The sequence below is a fragment of the Mustela nivalis genome (genome assembly GCF_964662115.1).
Source record: "Mustela nivalis genome assembly, chromosome: 3".
Taxonomy (NCBI): Eukaryota; Metazoa; Chordata; class Mammalia; order Carnivora; family Mustelidae; genus Mustela; species Mustela nivalis.
The window spans coordinates 94,298,372-94,318,983 of NC_139022.1; the positions used below are offsets into that span (position 1 = coordinate 94,298,372).

At 39.6% G+C, this 20,612-nt stretch overlaps 1 long non-coding RNA gene across 1 annotated transcript in view; it reads left to right on the top strand.

Annotated features, from left to right (window-relative positions):
* LOC309862264 overlaps positions 1-9,479 on the top strand; it is a 50,038-nt gene extending 40,559 nt beyond the window's left edge. The window contains exon 3 of the long non-coding RNA XR_014310392.1: positions 8,751-9,479. This is a non-coding gene — a long non-coding RNA (uncharacterized lncRNA). The remainder of the gene's footprint in view (positions 1-8,750) is intronic.
* The last annotated feature ends 11,133 nt before the right edge of the window (positions 9,480-20,612 follow it).

Below are 20,612 nucleotides of genomic sequence, written 5' to 3' on the forward strand. Positions count from 1 at the left end.
GAAAGTACTGGAGAAGGTATAAGAATGAGACTGAGGTGTAAGATCAGGAAGCCCATGACTAAAAATCCTTTTTCTATATATTTCATAGGAAAGTGACATGCTCATGAAAGGGCCTGGGCATGGTAAACCTTGTTACTATTACAGAGAATGATAAAAATGATCTGATCTTTAGCTCTGATGGGACTTAGGGTTATTCTAAATAAAGTTTACCCACTGTTCTTTATATGCAAGGACATGCCTTTATTCCAGGGCTCATCATCTCTTGCCTGACCAACTTACTGTCCTTCTTCCTCATAACCTGGTCATTCAACGGTACTACTATATCTTGAAGGCTGACAGAGTGATATTTTCCAAACATAAATCCCACACATCAGCCTCCTGAGTGAGATCCTTAAGTGGTTCACCATAGTCTGGGAGTTAAGCGCCAACCCTTATGGTAAGACGGTTAAAAAGGCTTTTCATGGTCTACCCTATGTGCCTTGTTGTGCCCTCCAGCCTCTTCCCTCCCTCCCTCAAGCCCAAACACAACTGCCTTCTTTCTAATCCTCCAACACTTCTAGTTCCTCCCTGCCTGTAGGCCCTGCATTAGTCCCTCCTAGTAACTCAGTTGTATTCTCCCAGATGCCCTGCACATCCCTCCTTCAAGGTTCCTCTTAAATATCTCCTCCCCAGGGATGCCTTCTTTGACCATCCCACTCTAAAATCTTTGACCCCTACACTGCCTCCCACCCCCTTTCACACCTCCATTCGCTCTCAATGCCTCTCCGACTACCCCATTTATTTTCATCAGAGCCTGAAGTACTGACACTTACATACATACATTAGTTTATTCTTATATCCCCCTACCTTTTAGCGTTAATTTCATAATGACATAAGAGCAGAGACCATGTCTTTCTTATTCACTGGTCTATCTCTAGCAGTGCCTGTTGTGTCAGATGAAGTAGTTCAATAAATGTTTTCTGAGAAAATAAATGAAAGCAGTAGGGATCATTCTGAGAGAATAATCTTTGAGCTAAAACAGAGTTTTTTGGTGTTAAATAAAACATATATGAGGTTTAATAAAACATGTAAATATACCATATTTACATGTAAAGGTATGAATGTTTACATATATGTTTATGTTTATACCCACAAACATATATATATATTATATTTAGAGAATAATAATTAAAAAAACACCAACGTATTAGAGAAACTAAAAATCACTACTTTGGAAGCCCCAATTCGCCCTACTCTGTGACACTGTTCTCTCGTCTCCAGAATAACAAAGATCCATGTTTTTCTGTTAATCAGTCCTTGAGCTTTTTTTTTTTTTTTAATAGTTTTGCCACTCATGTATGTATCTCTAGTTTTGGAAACTGGAGAGCAAGCACACACTCAGCGACTGGAGACATGGCAGGACCACCACTATTAAATGAGGTTTTCAGAAGAAGAAGCGCTGCACTGAGCCAAGGGACCAAAGGCTGCCACAGCATCCCTGACTGCAGACAAAACCCCTCCTGGTGGGTGGGAGTGTCAGTGAGATGGGTCTAAAAAATGCCATGAGAGCACAGAGACCATTGTTAGGCAGCTGGTAGGGCTCCAGCATGGACAGACATGGCTGTCCAGGGGAGAGAAGGTCAAAGCTGAGGGTGCTTTGTTTCTTTGTTCTTCATGTTTTCTGTTTCTAAGTATGGCCTTTAGGGGTAGGTCAAACAGGAACACTTCTATGAGAGTAAAATGGGCCTTCAGAGGCACCTGGGTGGATGAGTGGATTAAGCCTCTGCCTTTGGCTCAGGTCATGATCTTGGGGTCCTGGGATCGAACCCCGATTCGGGCTCTCTGCTCAGCAGGCAGCCTGCTTCCTCCTCTCTCTCTGCCTGCCTCTCTGCCTACTTGTGATCTCTGTCTGTCAAATCAATAAATAAAATCTTAAAAAAAAAAGAGCACAAAATCTCTTGAGTTTCTTATAAAACTAAATATACTTTTTTTTTTTAAGATTTTATTTATTTATCAGAGAGAGAGAGGGGGAGAGAACAAGCACAGGCAGACAGAATGGCAGGCAGAGGCAGAGGGAGAAGCAGGCTCCCCGCCGAGCAAGGAGCCTGATGTGGGACTCGATCCCAGGACGCTGGGATCATGACCTGAGCTGAAGGCAGCTGCTTAACCAACTGAGCCACCCAGGCGTCCCAAAACTAAATATACTCTTATCATATGATCCAGTAATCATGTTCCTTGGTATTTACCCAAAACAACTAAAAACTTCTGTCCACACAAAACCTGCACGAGCAGCTTTATTCATAATTTCCAAAACTTGGAAGCAACAAGATGTCCTGCAGTAGCTGAAAGGATAAACTGTGATAGCCCCAGGCGACAAAATCTTACTCGGTGCTAATAAGAAATAAGCTATCAAGCCCTAGTACTAGATGAAGGAACCTAAAATGCATGCTCATTAGTGAGAAGAAGCCAGCTGAAAAGGCTACATACTATGGGATTCCAAGTATATGACATTCTGGAAAAGGCAAAACTATGAAGACAGTAAAATGATCCAGGGTTGTGGAAAGGGGGAAGCTAGGAATGAGCAGAGCACAGAGGACTTCTAGGGAAGTAAAAATACTCTGCATGATACCAAAAGGATAGATAGAGGATGTTATACATTTGTCTAAAGTCACAGAATGTACAACACCAAGAAGGAGCTGCAGGGTAGACTATAGACTTTGGGGGGACTATGATGTGTCGGTGTAGGCTCATCGAAGTGACAAGTGTCCCACTCTGGTGGGATAATGGGGGAGGACCTGCATATGTGGAGTCTATGGGAAATCTCAGAACCTTCCCCTCAATTTTGCTCTGAATCTAAAACTTCTCTAAAAAACCACAATTTTAGTTAAGAAAAAAAGAGAGAAAGAATGATTCAATAGGATCCATTACTTGCAACTAAGACTGTGACTGATCTAATGTGTATGTATTTATTTAATTTATTATTTTTATTTTTGCACTATGCTTTTAGCCGTTCTTGGGACAGGCTTTATTGGATGTGTACTGGGACTCCTCTGTGGCCAGGACACAGCCATAACTCAAACTGGCTTACACAAAACAGATTTGTTGACTTATGTGACTGAGAAGCCCAGGAGCTTAATTTTATTAATAATCTTTTTTTATCACAAACTGCCCAATGAGTACATGGATACTCATTATATATTTTTCACAGTTTCATTAATATCTACAGTACTTCAAGGCAAACTCAAACAAAGCAAAAGAAAACAGATGCAAAGTGGCGGGATGTTGTAGCTTAAGAAATATCACTGGTGTTTTGGCCTCTCCTTGTCCTGGATGGTTTGCTCTCCTCTGTAGGCCCCGTGCCGGTGGAAGTACCCTCAGCTCTAGCCTTACTGGACTTACAGCTGGCAGGAGACTGGCAAGAGTGAATCTGTCTCAACATTCCCACAAGTCTCAGAATTAACCACTGGCCTGAGTCAGGTTTCAAGCCAACTCTTGGAAGAACTATTTGGCCCGAGGTGTGTGCTATTCTGATGGGCTGGGCCGGGCTTTCATGCTTCCCTTCTCCTAGGGCTAGGCTAACCATTTCTCTCTGCAGACTAATTTATGGTTTACCAGATGCTATCATGGTGTTCTGACTAGGAGAAATGAGATGGATGCTAGGCAGGAGAAACACAACTGACCATTTATGTTCTTGAAGATTATTTAGAGGAAAAAGGACAGAAATAAGACCAACAGTTCCTTCAGGACAAGAGAGATATTTCTCCAGTTGTCTCCCAAATTCTGTGGAGATCCTGAGGCAGCTCTAAAGTCAACTTATTGTCAGTAAGCTATCAAGAAGTACCAACGTTGTCCTATTGGTAGAAGGAGGTAGTGGAATTACCTTTTCTGTTAGTAACGCTAGTCTTAACGTGACAAAGATTCTATTCATGTTCAAACTACAGCCAGGCTCCTCTGAGTCTTTCCCAACTAAGCCTCAAACTTGGTCTATAAATACTTGAACAAATACTAACATAGTTTCAAGGAACTCAAGTCTGCCCCTCCAGCAGTTCAAGTCTGCTCAAGTCAGCCCCTCACACTCCCCTCCCCAACAAAGTACCTGCCTGAGAAAACTCACTGCTGGCCCCCCAAATTAGTATCTATTCCAGCCAATGCCTGAAGACAGAGCCTGTCTCCTAGTGTCTGTAAGAAGGTAAGAACCTTACTTCAATGAAGGCCGGTTAACAAAAGCAGATGGGTTTCACATAGACCAACCACCTCAAATCTCCCTGCTTTTTCTAAATTCTCACTTTTCTGACGCTACAAGCCTGCACTTACCACTCCCTGCCCTGCACTCCCCTTAAAACACCTAGCCATCTTGTATAAATCCGAGTTGAATTCATTTCACACTGAACTCCTTTTCTTACTCAACAGTATAGGACTGACTAGAGTCTGTACTTATCACTTGACCTAGTGCCTGGCTTTGCTTCTCTTTCACATCTGTGTCACAAGCAGAAACATAGAAACAGAGGCAAAGGGCTGATAGGCTCTAGGAGCAAAGGCTGAGGAACAAAAACCCTAGAGACGATTGACATATACTTGGTTTGGCAATGTGTGTGTGTATGTGTGTGTGTGTGTGTTGCTTTCTTGTACCCATTCTTGTATACATGTCAAGAGATTACTTTGTTTTAACAAGACTTTTCTGCAACAGATCACAAGAAACCATCACACTCAGGGACAGCAAAACCTGAGCAGGTGAGATGAGTGACCATTCTAGCTGGTCTGCTCAGCTTTGGGCAGACAGCCTGAAGCATTTGTCTCCTGTGTAAGATGTCTCTATAAGCCAATCTGGACTGATACAACAAACTCAGAAACCACTGAGCTACACCCCACATAAATACGATAAACCCATCCTTGCATTACGGTATCATATCAGCAAGAGCATTTGCTGATGACATTGTTTTCTACATTTTTTTAAGCTTTACTGAGATATAACTGACAAATTAAAACATATTTAAAATTGAGGAACAAATCCATCACCTCAGATATTCACTCTCTTTTGGAAACAACTCTTAAGATTTACTCTCCTAGCAAATTTCAGTCATACACTATTGTCAGCTATAGTCACCATACTACACGTTAGAACTTTGGACCTTATTTGTCTTGTAACTGAAAGTTAGTACCATTTCACAACTTATCTCCAATTCCCCCACCACCCCCTGTCCCGGAAAACAGTGATTTTACTGTTTCTATGAGTTAGACTTGTTGCTAGACTCCACCTGAGTGACACCATGCAGTACTGGCCTTCTTTTCTCTAATTTCATTAGCATCATACCCTCTTTATCACTGTAGTCTCAAACGGGAGGACTTCCTTCCTTCTTAAGGCTGAGGAATATTCTATTGTATAAACAAACCATGATTTCTTTATTCATCTGTTGAGGGGCAGAGGCTGTTTTCATACCTTGCTTCCCATGTAGGAAGTTGTGTTAAAAGTGCTCCTGGCGCTAATTATGGTTTACAGTTGAAGTCATCTCTCACTTCTCATTTGGAAGGGGTTAACACAATGCATCCTTTAAAGGCTCAGGAAGTCACCTGGCTGCCCTGGTGCTGGGGGAGGGAATGCAAGGCCTCCTTCCCTGCAGGGGCATTGGTAGCATGAAGGAGGAACAGAGGCCAATGAGCTACAACATGGCTCAGTTCCCAGTCCCAGATTCTACTCTTCATCTTGGCTGACCCAGGAATACCTTTTCATCCTGCTCTAGTGCCAACAATGTAACGTTCCTTGAGCGCTAAGGTGCAAGGCACCATGTATAGGTTTCTGAAATGCCTCTGTCATCCTGCAACAATTCTGACTGGGAAATACTGATGTTCCCACTTTACAGACGAGGAAACTGGGGTTTACTGAACTGTTCCATGTGTATGTTAGGAGACCATCCAAGGTATGTTACTGAACAGTAGACACATGTTTTTGCCACAGTTAACAAGATGTGCTGAACTATTTTTTGATACTAAATGCCAATGTTAGTGACATTACTGGGTTAGATGAACCCCTGGAAGGTACTTACAGAAAGGGTCTCCTCCAGCCCACTACCAAGTTGAGGTATCCAGGGCATGGATGAAACAAGCATTTTCAGAGACATTCTGTGTCGCACACTTCCAGCCTAAGGGAGGAAGGAGGCTTCCCTGGCATTACTGAGTAGAAAGGGAAAGGCTTTTTGATTCTTTGAACAGCTGAGGGCAAGCACAGGCATGTTTCTCCTAAGTGAAAGTAGACTTCACTCCCAAGATGATCAGGGCTGATAGCAGGGGGTGGGGGTGGGGGTAGAAATGAAGATTTACATAATCCTCCCCTTTAATAACCCTGGGGGTGACCTTTGCTCCCCAGATGGATGCAGACCTGTTCACTACCCTGCCTCAGGCTTGCTGGTTAGAGAAGACCACCTGAACTTCCAAGCACATTTTACACCACACTTTTCCTTTATTGGTGGATAGTGAACTTCTTCATTTGTTTATGGCCTTCTAAGAGAAAAGGACTGTGAAGCACAGATGGTCAGGGTAGTTTTCATTACTATTTCACGTGTTTAGTTACCATATACTCTTGTCTGTATTTTTGCCAAATGTACTTCAGCACTCGATGGACTGTGGAATATTCCATATGAAATTCAGATCTACCCTCCAAAACGTTCTGGTATTGACTAAATAAGGTGAACAGTGAAATGTGTGTTCTGAGAGCCTCTGGCCCACTGCGAAAGTCAGATTTTTTGGTTTGTGGTGCCACTACGTGGACAGAACCAGGATTGCAGCCCATGCCATCCGTGGACCGAAAAGGAAGCACTTTCCCTTGGAGATCATTCTTTAATTACAAAAGATGATTACTCCGTAGTTCTTTGGCTTTAATGCAGGTACAGTTAAAATCCCCGTGTGATTTCCAGTGACACCTGGCATGCTGATTCTAAACTTCACAGGAAAGTGTAAGTGGTCCAAAATAGCAAAGTCCCTTTAAAGAAGAAGGTGGGAGGCCTTTCCCTACCAGCTGTCAGGACTTACAATGAAGCTGTAGCAAGGAAGAAAACACAGCTCTCTCACAGGGATAGACTGATCAGTGGGAGATATAGAAGAAAGTGTCCACAAATTGGCCCATATGATATGGCACTTTGATATAGGACCAAAGAGTCATGACAGATCAGCGAGGAAAGGAAGGACTGTTCAGTAAATAGAATTGGAACCAATGATTTTTCCATGTCAAAACAAAATAAAATCCCCATCTCCCACTGGATGAGTTTCCCAGGGCTGCTATAGCACACTACCATGGACCGGGTGGTTTAAAGGACAGAAATTTTTCTCACAGTTCTGGAGTCTGGAAGTCCAAGGCCAAGGTGTGGGCAGGCCTGGATTCTCTTGAGACCTCCCTCATGGGTTGCAGATGGCTGCCTTCTGGCTGCGTCTTCACATGGTCCCCTGTGCACTCCTCAGGCATCCCTGGGGTCCCCTCGTATGCCCAGGTGTCCTGTAATAAGGATGGAAATTAGACCGATTAGGGTTTCACCCAGATGCCCCCTTTAACCTTAGTTAACCTCTTTCATGACCGTGTCTCCAAGTATAGTCACAGTCTGAGAGACTGAGGGTTAGAGCTTCAATATATGAATTTTGAGAGGACATAGCTCAGCCCATAACACACACTGTATACAAAGTCTACTCCACTGGAGTAAACTTAAATTCAAGAACAAAACATAATCGCAGCAAGTATAAGCAATCAACTTTCTGCGTACAGGGAAGGGAAAGATTTTTTATTGAGATATTAGTTAGAAATTTAAATTTAATATCTAGTTTTGAAAGCTAACTTAAAGCATATAAAAATTAATTTTAGGATTTAAAGTTAAACATTAAATATGTTAAGTATCTTTTATCTATACTTATATCCAATAAACAAAATTTAAAAAATCATTGATAATCAGGAGAATGCAAATCAAAACTTTATGTTATGTTCATTTTGATATACTGGTATTTTAAAAATGAGTAAAACTAGGAAACCCTGCCAGTAATCTTTGATGAAGGTTGAATTGTTTCTCAAAATATTTGATCAAGACCTTTATTCACTCATCAATCTATTTCTCTACCTACCTACCTCTCCATCTACCTATTTCCTGGATATGGTAATAACAATGTTGGAGAGCAACCTTCCCCACCCCACTCATTGTTGCATTAAGGGCAAGTGTTATTTTACTGCAGTGGACTTAGAGCTCCCTCTCCTGGTACAACAGGATAATGCAATCAAGGCTATAAAGCTTTTCAAATGCAGAGGTCCCTCTATGTCCTATCTACCAAGTCAGCAGGTGCAGCTAAAACCTGAGGAGTAATCTCACATTTGAATCTATCTTCAAGGGTGCAATTATTTTCTAAAGTCAATTACTTAAAAATGTAAAGATAGCAAAATTATTAAGTAAAGGCAAGACACACACACAAAAAAAGCTTCTTGGAAGTGGAAAAACCTGTGTCAGTGACATTTCCAAAAAAATTTTTTTGAAGAACATTTTCCTCTCTTTCCCTTTGAATCCTTGCAGTTGGCTTATCCTCCATACATATGCCTCTGAATTTCCTTTTAGGACCATTTCTTCAAATGCATGCGTGAAAAAGATAATAGTGAGGACGTTTTTCCTTGATGCTATACAGACCTTTTGAGTTGATGAAGCTGCTCTCTCTACACTCCTCTGGCCAGCTTAGTAGTCCTCTAAGTTTTAGCAAGCACCTTTAACCTGTGGAATGGATGAACTAAGCCTTTCTTTGTATATCTATAGGTCATGCATTGTTTCCTCGATGACCCTCTTGTACAACCTCGCACTGGGGAACCAGTCTACAACCTGTGAGGACCAGGATGTAAGAGAGTCTGCAGCTGGCCCCATGGAGTCTGCATGCGATCAGGAAGTGTTACATGGAGTTCCTCTTTCACCGATTAACTTCCCTAAACTTCCATTAAAAATCTCAGGGCCAGGGGCGCCTGGGTGGCTCAGTGGGTTAAGCCTCTGCCTTCAGCTCAGATCATGATCGCAGGGTCCTGGGATCAAACCCCGCATCTGGCTCTCTGCTCAGCAGGGAGCTTGCTTCTCTCTCTCTCTGCCTACTTGTGATCTCTCCCTCTCTGTCAAATAAATAAATCTTAAAAAAAAAAAAAAAATCTCTGGGCCAGGCAGAACCCTCAGAGTTGGTTTTTGGAGAAGAGTCCTCCTTCTCCCTTAGGTGGCCAGCCTCCTGAATAAAGCTCATATTCCTTCCCAATCACAACTTGTGCTCTTGAATATTGGCTTTTCCAGAGTGTGGCAGCTGAATTTGGGTTTTTCAATAACACTGAGACGCTTTAAAGTTTTCATCACGGACTCCATGATGAAATCCCATTCGGGATGCCTGGGTGGCTCAGTTGGTAAAGCGTCTGTCCCTCTTCTCCCTCTCCCTCTGCCTGCTGCTCCTTGGGCACATGCGCTCCCTCTCCCTCTCTCTGTCAAATAAATAAAGTCTAAAAAAAAATCTCATTCGATTGGAATGTTATCTGTGAATCAACATAAGCCCCTTTAAGACATTTAAAAACGTAAATCTTTTTTAAAACATTCTCTTGTGAGTAAAGAACCCTCTTCTGTCAGCCTGTGTTAATACTGACACTGTAGGAGATCCCATTTCACTATTTTAAAAGACCATTTGAAAAAACTGATTACTTAAAGCTCATAAATCTTGAAAAATTACTTTATTGGGAAATGTATGGGTATTGCAAGTAGGAAATTAAAAGCCAGGAAAAAAAAAAACAATAAAAGCCAGCTAAAAGAAATCTGGCTAGATTTTGTTTTAGCTTCCCACCAAAGCCATTAATGCAACACAAAGATACAAGTGAAGTATTAGAGCTATTCCAAAACATGGCTTTTAAAACACAAGAAACAGTTAAAGTTATTAAGCTTCTAAAGTTATTAAGCCTGTTTATCAAACTCAAGCTGCACAAACAAAGGGTATTTAGCACACCAAGACAGAATGCACTGGATCTCTTTTCATGCAAGGGTATTAACTAGCTTCTTCCTAGGGACTTTGGCTGTTGCTGTAACCCCAGGCAGATCTTCTCCTGGGATGTTCCAGGGTCCTCACAAAGGTAGGCACACAAACAGGAGTGGAAAGCTGCTTTCCATTTCAAATATGCTACTCTTGGGTACTTTTCTGTCCCACCCAGGAAAACCTTTTCCATAGTAGGCAGGAAGAGTTACAATTTAAATTTGTTTCCATGCTTCAAACACAAGCCACTCTGGAACAACCAATTAGCAGGGGGTTTCACCTAATGCTTCCCTTGCCCACCTTATACTCCACCTGCCCCCACAAAACAGAGCTGTTTCCAAGAACTAAAGGCCTTCCAAAGACATATTTATACTCCACTAATTTGCTAAGAAATTTTTGGCAAGTTATTTTGAGACTTCTCCCATCTAGAATCTGGAGATATTATGGACCAGGCAGGATTATTGCAATAATTAAATGAAATAGTCCACATAAGATGCTTTGAAAGTCTTAGAATATATTGTGTTGAGTAAATATTAACTTCCTACAGCAATGACTCTACCAGTTTAGCGCTTCTCCTTTGTAATCTAGCAAATCATCTGAAAGGAAAATGGATCATAAAACCACAAATTTGGACTTCACTTTCAGTAAATTAGGGAGAAGGACTTCAAATTATTTGTAAGATCCACCAGAAACAACCAGAGTCACTCAGAATTTCTGTTTTAAAATTTATCTTAAATAACAATTGGCTCACATAAAAATACAAATCTAAATTTTTTAATATAGTGAACAAACTTAGGGTGTACACACCTAATGTGGTTTTAGACTGTGACAAATTTGCCCCCAACAAGGGGACCTTGGCAATATCCAAGGACATTTATGATGCATTGCTGGGGATGGGGATGCAAATGGCCTCCAGTAGACAGAGATCAGGGATGCTGCTAAACAAGATGTGTGAGAAAGCCCTCCTACCACAAATAAGTACCTGGCCCCAAATGTCCATAGCTCTGGGGTGGGAAACTGAACTAAAATACCCAGAGGCAAATTCATATTCTTAAATATGTCAATAAATGAAGAAGGAAAATCTATTTAAAAACGAATAGAACAGAGTAACTGTTAACTAGCCCACACTCTCACCCCTCCCTCAAAAAGAGCCTAAAAGATAGAAAATCTGCTTACACAAAATAACCACAGAGAAAATTCAAAGAATAATTAGAGACTTCTTTATTCCACATAAATAAGATGAGATGGATACTCTTCTAAGGTTGACCCCCCAAAACTCAGAAGTTTAAGTAGATCAATTTCTATAAAAGTAGTGTAGGAAATTGTCCAAGAACTGCCCCCCTAAAAAGACATCAGTCCTTGATGGTTTCACAGGGCAAGTTTGTGAAGCTATCTAAATTAAAATAATTCCAGTGCTATTAGGCTGATTCAGATCATAGAATACAAATGGAGAATTTATTTTTATAAAGCAACCATAACATTGGCCTCAAGACCTGACTAAGACTATGCAAACAAACAAATAAAAAAGTGCAGATAGTCTCATGAATATTTATGGAAAGTTTAAAATAAGATAGGAAACAAAACCTAGCAGCATAGTAACAGAATATTACATCACAATGAAGTAAAATTTATCCCATGAATGCAAGAATGCTGCCATATTGAGAAATCAATATCACTGAGCAAGACATATAATGCAATATTAAAGATATAAATTGACAGACATCAAGAGAAAATCATCATTTTCACAATTACATAAAAGGCATTTCACAAAGTCAGCATCTATTTTTAATGAAAACAATTAAAAATCAATAGGTATTTACCTACAATGATAAAATACAACTCGTACTTCAAAAGCTAGCATTGCTTTTTATGGGGAAACACTAGAAGCTCTAGAACTCCAGATAGGAAACAGCAGGAATGCTCACCTTTACCACTATTACCACTCTACCAGAAGGACTAAACTTTGTTAATTAAAGAAGAAAGATTACAGGTATTAAAGTGGAAAAGAACTAAAAAGATCATAATCTCCAAATGATGTGAGTGTATTTCTGGAAAATCCTAGAAAATAAATTAAAAAAGAATCACGAAGAATAGAATTCAGTAGAAGGGTAAAGAAATTGATTCACAAAAATCAACAGCAGTGAGAAAATGAGATGGAAGAAAAGATCTTACAAAGCAACAAACAAAAAGTTAACCCACTTGAGAACAAATAAGAAATGTACAAGACTTGTATGAAGAAAACTCTTGAACAAATGGAAATTTGTACCAATTTCATGGAGAGGAGGATACAATATATCTTAAATCTGTCAATTCTCCTTAGATTAAACTATAAATTAATCCAAATAAAGTTACAAAAAAATCTAGGCAAGAAGATTCTAAAGATTATATAAGAAATTAGCAGGATTATCAAAGAAAACCTTAAAAATAAAGACAAACTGCAGGACTGAGGTGATGGTGGTGGGGCAATTAGCCTTACCAGATACCAAACCATACCATAAAGCTTTAGTAACTAAAACAACATGATCCTGGTATATGAATGTTAAGGTAAATCAGTGGAACATAAAGTTCCAGAAAAAGACACAACGTATATAGCATTTTAATATATCATGAAGGTGTCAAATGAAATCACTAGAATATTTCAAATACTAGAGTATTTCAAATAAAATACTCTATCAAAATCACTATTTGGGTAAAGTATTAACTAAATGCCACAGAGTCAACTTGCTAATATTTGGAAAGAAAGAAAATGGATCCTTAATTTATACCTGGCTTAATTCCAAATGGATTCAAGTTTGAAATACAAAATATGAAATCCAACAACAATATGAGAGAATTCATTATAGCCTTGGGGTGTGGTAGATCTTTTCACTATTATACAAAATGCAAGATCCACAAAATAATAGATCCACTAATGCAACTCTATACAAACAAAACCTTTTTGTTAAAAAAAGTTAGGTCAAGTCTAAAGATAAATAAGAAACTGGAAAAATTATCTCCAACATACCACACAAAAAGGTTTATCTTCCCATTAAATTAAGGGCTTATAGAAATTGATGTTAAAAAGGTCGATGGGGGGGGGGGTGCGCCTGGGTGGCTCGGTCATTGAGCATCTGCCTTCACCTCAGGTCGCAGTCCCAGGGTCCTAGGATCGAGCCCCGCATCAGACTCCCTGCTTGATGGAGGTTCTGCTTCTCCTTCTCTCTCTCTGCCTGCCACTCCTCCTGCTTGTGTGCTTTCTATCTCTGTCAAATAAATAAATAAAATCTTAAAAAAAAAAGAAAAAAGACCAATTAGGGGGTGCCAGGGTGGCCCAGTTGTTGAGCTTCTGCCTTGGGCTTGGGTCATGATCCCAGTATCCTGAGATCAAGCCCCATGATGGGCTCCCTGCTCAGCAGGACACCTGCTTCTCCTTCTCCGGCTTCCTCCCTGCTTGTGTTCCCTCTTTCGCTCTCTCTCTCATAAATAAATAAAATCTTTAAAAAAAAAAAAAAAAGATCCGTTAGGCAATAGAAAGCAAATGGTTCCTTTATTGGCTCATCTGCATTCCTAAGAAGAGAGACTGAAATCAAAACTATACTGACATTTCCTACCTATGGAATTGGCAAAATCCTCAAGGTTTGTGTGAACATACTAAATTGGTCAAGTGTTGAAGAAACAGGTACTCTGGTATATTGCTGGTGGGAAAGCAAATGGGTACAATCTCAGTGAAAGGTAATTTGGTAGAATCTATCACAATTAGAAATTCATGAACATTCTTACTTATAGCAATTTATCCTGTGGAGACAATCCAACATATAAAATGATGAATGACAGGCATTAACAAATAAAGCAGCCCAATGGCCACATTTAGTCCAATGTCTGCTTTTGCAAATAAGGTTTTATTGTCAAACAGCCACACCTGTTTGCTTATACATTGTCTCGGGTCCCCTTTATGCTGTAACAGCAGAGTTGAATAGCTGTGACAGAGTCCATATGGCCTACACAGCCTAAAATATTTACTATCTGGCCCTTTGTAGAAACGGTTTGCCAACTCCTGGTGCATAGGGTTATTTACTGCAGTATTGTTTCTAACAACTAGAGACTAGAACAAACCTAAGCACCTCCAGCAAGGGGACTGATTAAATAAACAATGGTACATTCATATTGACGAGAACATAGGCAACTGTAAAAATAAAGTGAGGCTTTTGAAGTATGGATGTGGTAAGGTCTCCAAAATAAATATTATGAAAAGCAAGTAGGACAGCATATGGTAGAGTAAAGTATGTTGCCTTGGAGACAAAAGGGAAGGAAAAAAAATTATTTTGCAGCCTTAAATATGCATAAAGCATCACATTTCTGGGAGGAAAAATTGATAGCTTTTTTTAATAGGTTTTAATGTTTAAAGTAAGAAAACAGATTACCTATTGAAAAATACAGATAAAAATACATTTTTTTAGTGACAGGGTGCAGCTCCTCAAAGAGGCCTTCCTGTCCACCCTCCTGTTACTACCATCTGGTCAACATTTCTGATGCATACCTTGCTTTATATATTCTAACTATTTGGTTATTATTTTTCTTTGACAGAGGTATGAAAGCTCTGTGAAGATAGGTACCCTGCTTTCTTCAGTGCTCTATTCCAGTGTCTACAATAATACATGGCACAGTGTAGGAACTCAATTATTTTCCAGATAAACCAATGCATAAATATAAAACTACTGAGAAGAGTAGCTAGATCTTAGATTTGATATTGCATAAATTACCGAGCCTCGCTATGCCTCAGTTTCCTCTTCCATGACATGTAGATTATTTTATTAGGTTATGATTCAATCAGCCAAGGCACAGAATGTGCTAGAAGCATGTTTTTGACACACAGTAAGAGATCAATAGGGTTAATTACTACTTAAGATTCAGAAGAAAGGAAGAGGTAAGACAAAGCATTAGCAAAGGTGAGAGGAATGGACAGAAATTTAAACCAAGGCTCAGTGGAGAGATCCTCTCTCCAGCATCTGGTTTACTGAAAGGAGTTGAACAAAAATGAATGAAACTACTAAGGAGGAAGAGTGAACACGAAAGCACTGTTTTTGTATGCCTTTTTGGTTTGTTTTTGACTTGGGAAAGCAGGAAGAGACAAGAGTGGCATCTAGGAGGTTATAACCACCAATCAGTGGAGAAAATGCTCAGGACTTGGAACATGAGGGAAGAGAGCAGCAGCTTAGCGGCTGAGGGCAGAGGCAGGGTGCTTCCCTCAGCACCTGGCCAGGGATCTTCACACAGGAACAAGCTTTCTATGCTCTGCTCCAGGTGTCCTGCCCTGGAAAACTGTCTGTGAGTGTCTGTGGGTGGGAAGTGATGTGCTACCTCTGAGAAGTCCTGAACCCACTCTGCCAGACTGATCTCCCCATACTTTTCCATCCAATCCCTGCTTCCATACTCATACCTAACTCAGTATGTGGGAGGTCAGGGATGCAAAGAGCATACCTGGCTTGGAAGGCTCAATGGGGTGCCTACAACCCAGGATCTCCAGCCACCAGGGAAGCAGCAAAGCCCTGGAGAAGATATAAGCATAGGGCTTCCGGGTCCTCAATGTGGAACAGCAATGAAAAGCTGGAAGCTTGGAGGTGATTTCTGTTTAACATAATTGTGAAAAAAATTCAAGTGTACAGAATTGTGGCAAGAAGGGTACAGTACCCATACATCCACCACCAAATCCAGCAACTGTTTACACATATCCCCTTCCTTTGTCATTTAAAATTTGTTAGAAACATTGTAACAAGCTATCCTTGAATATTAGTGCAGCATGTATCTCTTACAATGAGGGGATTCTCATATACAGCTAAAATACTTAGTACTACCATGTTTTTAAAAATAAACAATAATTCCTTAATACCTAGTTCACATTCATATTTTCCCACAGTATAAAGCTCATTTGTTCAAACTAATGTCTTCAATCAGAGACAACAGAAGGCATTCTGTTAGGACTCTTAACTCAATTAAGCTGCAAGAATCACTACTTACTCTCTTTGACTTTTTGAAGAAACCAGGCTAGATGTATTATAAAATGTTCATTTTATGAATTTATTTTACTTTTTCCTGGTGGTTTCATTTAATTTGTTCCTTTGTCCTCTGCACTTCCCTTGAACTTCAAGTTAGAAATCCAGACTAAGGTTTCCCTTGAACATTTCTTAGTTAAGAATCCATCACAGAGGGGCACCTGGGTGGTTCAGTGGGCTAAATTTTCTACCTTTGCCTCAGGTCATGATCCCAAGGTCCTGGGATGAAGCTCTGCATGGGAATCTCTGCTCAGCGGGGAGCATGTTTCCCCCTCTTTTTCTCTGCCTGTCCCTCTGCCTACTTGTGAACTCTATCTGTCAAATAAATAAATAAATAAATACTCTTATTTAAAAAAAAAAAAAAAAGAATCCATCACAGAGAAGACTGAATTCCCTTGACATCCCACCAGGTGCCCCATTATTCCAGATAGTTTTTCTCTGTGTTATGGTGATGTCAGCCAGATCTCCCCATTATAAAAGTGCACCTCCCCTACCTCTACCTCGCACATTACTGGCAGGTCATTTGTGCGGTAACCCATGGGAAAATCTGTCCAGTAGCCATTTGCCTAATGATTTCATCCACCCTGATGATTCTTAATACAACCTGTTACTTCATATGTAGTTGCAGAATGGTGATTTCCTCGTCCTATCCATTCTTTTCTGTATTTATTAGTTGGCCTTCTCCTGTAAAAATATTTCCTCAGCATCAGAGGCAGTGGGTAGGGGGTGGGAGGGAGGAGAAATTCGATGAGGATAGTCAAAGGTACAGACTTCTGGTTGTAAGATAAGTACTAGGAATGTACGGCACACCATGATCACTACAGCTGACATTGCTGTGTGATATACCGTTGGTGCACACAGTGGAGTTTAGAGGCCATGGCCCCTTTCCCACACAGCTAAAAAATTGTGTAAAAATTTTTTTTTTAATTTTTAATTTTTTATAAACATATATTTTTATCCCCAGGGGTACAGGTCTGTGAATTACCAGGTTTACACACTTCACAGCACTCACCAAAGCACATACCCTCCCCAATGTCCATATCCCTACCCCCTTCTCCCAAACCCCCTCCCCCCAGCAACCCTCAGTTTGTTTTGTGAGATTAAGAGTCACTTATGGTTTGTCTCCCTCCCAATCCCATCTTGTTTCATTGATTCCTCTCCTACCCACTTAAGCCCCCATGTTGCATCACCACTTCCTCATATCAGGGAGATCATATGATAGTTGTCTTTCTCTGCTTGACTTATTTCACTAAGCATGATACGCTCTAGTTCCATCCATGTTGTCGCAAATGGCAAGATTTCATTTCTTTTGATGGCTGCATAGTATTCTATTGTGTATATATATCACATCTTCTTGATCCATTCATCTGTTGATGGACATCTAGGTTCTTTCCATAGTTTGGCTATTGTGGACATTGCTGCTATAAACATTCGGGTGCATGTGCCCCTTTGGATCACCACGTTTGTATCTTTAGGGTAAATACCCAATAGTGCAATTGCTGGGTCATAGGGCAGTTCTATTTTCAACATTTTGAGGAACCTCCATGCTGTTTTCCAGAGTGGCTGCACCAGCTTGCATTCCCACCAACAGTGTAGGAGGGTTCCCCTTTCTCTGCATCCTCGCCAGCATCTGTCATTTCCTGACTTGTTTATTTTAGCCATTCTAACTGGTGTGAGGTGATATCTCATTGTGGTTTTGATTTGTACATGATGCCGAGTGATATGGAGCACTTTTTCATGTGTCTAACCAAAGAGGCACAGAATCTATACTCAGAAAACTATAAAGTACTCATGAAAGAAATTGAGGAAGACACAAAGAAATGGAAAAATGTTCCATGCTCCTGGATTGGAAGAATAAATATTGTGAAAATGTCTATGCTACCTAAAGCAATCTACACATTTAATGCAATTCCTATCAAAGTACCATCCATCTTTTTCAAAGAAATGGAACAAATAATTCTAAAATTTATATGGAACCAGAAAAGACCTCAAATAGCCAAAGGGATATTGAAAAAGAAAGCCAACGTTGGTGGCATCACAATTCTGGACTTCAAGCTCTATTACAAAGCTGTCATCATCAAGACAGCATGGTACTGGCACAAAAACAGACACATAGATCAATGGAACAGAATAGAGAGCCCAGAAATAGACCCTCAACTCTATGGTCAACTAATTTTCGACAAAGCAGGAAAGAATGTCCAATGGAAAAAAGACAGCCTCTTCAACAAATGGTGCTGGGAAAATTGGACAGCCACATGCAGAAAAACGAAACTGGACCATTTCCTTACACCACACACAAAAAGACTCAAAATGGATGAAGGACCTCAATGTGCGAAAGGAATCCATCAAAATCCTTGAGGAGAACACAGGCAGCAACCTCTTCGACCTCAGCCGCAGCAACATCTTCCTAGGAACAACGCCAAAGGCAAGGGAAGCAAGGGCAAAAATGAACTATTGGGATTTCATCAAGATCAAAAGCTTTTGCACAGTAAAGGAAACAGTTAACAAAATCGAAAGACAACTGACAGAATGGGAGAAGATATTTGCAAATGACATATCAGATAAAGGACTAGTGTCCAGAATCTATAAAGAACTTAGCAAACTCAACACCCAAAGAACAAATAATCCAATCAAGAAATGGGCAGAGGACATGAACAGACATTTCTGCAAAGAAGACATCCAGATGGCCAGCAGACACATGAAAAACTTTTGACTTCCCCCAAACTTAACTGCTGACAGACTGCTGTTGACCAGAAGCTTTACTGATAACACAATCAGCACATATCTTGTGGGTTATATGTATTGCAAACTATACTCTTACATAAAATCAATTAGAAATAAGACAATGTTATTAAGAAAATCATATGGAAGATAAAACACATTTATAGTACTGTATTATATTTGCCTCCCCCAAATCCCCTGCATATAATTGGATTTACGCATTTCAAAGTCATGTTATTCAAGGGTCACCTATTATGAAACTCAACAGAATTGACAAATTCTGAGAGTTCTCATCAGAAAAGAAAAGTGTTCTTTTCTTTCTTTTATTTTGTATCTAAGTGAGATGATGGATGTTAAACTTATTGTGGTAATCATTTTATGAAATTTGTATGTCAAATCATTATACTGTGCACCTTAAACCTATGCACTGCTGTGTATCAACTATACCTCAATAAAACTGGAAAAAATATCCTCATTAACTGGGGTTATTCTGTTACCTTGAAGTACAAGAGTAAGTTAAGATTCTCCCTATAATTACCGATTTTCAGAATTAGGATTTGTTGGAATAGTCATCTCCAATGTGGGCAAAGAAGTTTTTATTTACATATTTAATTTTTTGAAAATATCATTTTGGCCTCATGAATTTTTATGTGTCAAGTGTACTCATCAGTTATAGTCATTATTTTTTTTTAAATGCAGGTTCATTCAGACAATAGAGGTAGGAGATTTTTTTTTCCCCAAATCAAGAGTTTAGTGCTCACTTTGTCAGCACATACTCTAAAATCAAGAGTTTAAATAGACATTTGTCAATTACAAGTTGGCTTACAGGGTTTTCTATACTTCTTTTGATTTTATACTCATTTCTTAAAATGAGAATTTTTTTAATAGTAACATAATCATTTATTTGCTTTAGCTCTGTACTATACAGAAAGTGATTTCCAAATAACAATATCAATATTACTTTTAACATTAACACCACTGACTTTGAAGTTCTTTTTCTCCCAAGAATATAGTCTTTCTAGGGTTTTCAGCAAGAATACCATATTCCAGCCATTTAAAGTAGTTCTTTCTTCTGTAGGGGTCTGTTAAATTTTGATATACACTTAATATGTTTCATTTTAAAGTATTTTCAATTTTGGGGAATGCTTCTTTTGAATGTATAAAACATTTACATGACTCATGATTTATATAAAAGCATACTCCGAGAAGTCTTGCTTCTACTTCTGCTCATTTAATACTGTTTATGCTTCTATCCCCATCCCTAACCAATATTTTCACTAGTGTCTGGTTTGCCTTGAAGTTTCTTACTGAAGGTATCAGCAGATATGTCTGTCTATATCCAACTACCAATCTACTTATCTATCTATATACACATATATTTGTATCCACATACTTTTATTTCTTTTCTTTTCTCACAAAAAGATAATAATTGCTTGGAATCTGCACGAGGCTCACTGAATCACCCGGAGGTTGGGCAGAAACAGAAGGCCCTGAAGAAGACTGGGGTTTCACCTTCACCCACTGCAAGCTCAGGTCAGGGACAACCAGGTTGTTGGTGACAGAGCTGAATTTTATCTTAGGCTGGGGGTACTTCAAGAAAGAAACAACTTTACAGTATGTTTCACCGTCATGCTGACTAGGAAGTGATATCCTGTTGAATGTGGGAGCTTCAAATAGAAACATCTGGTTGGTGCTTGTAAAGGAGAGAAGAGATTAATAGGTTTCTGAGCCATCCACCTAGAGGTGATCATTGGATTTATGAGAATGAATAAAGTCTGCAGGAGTAAAAAGAGAGAGAGTATAACAAGTAATTATTATTATTTTTTTTTAGAATAGCCAATTCAAATGAAGACATACATACACCTGAAGATGTTTCAAGGT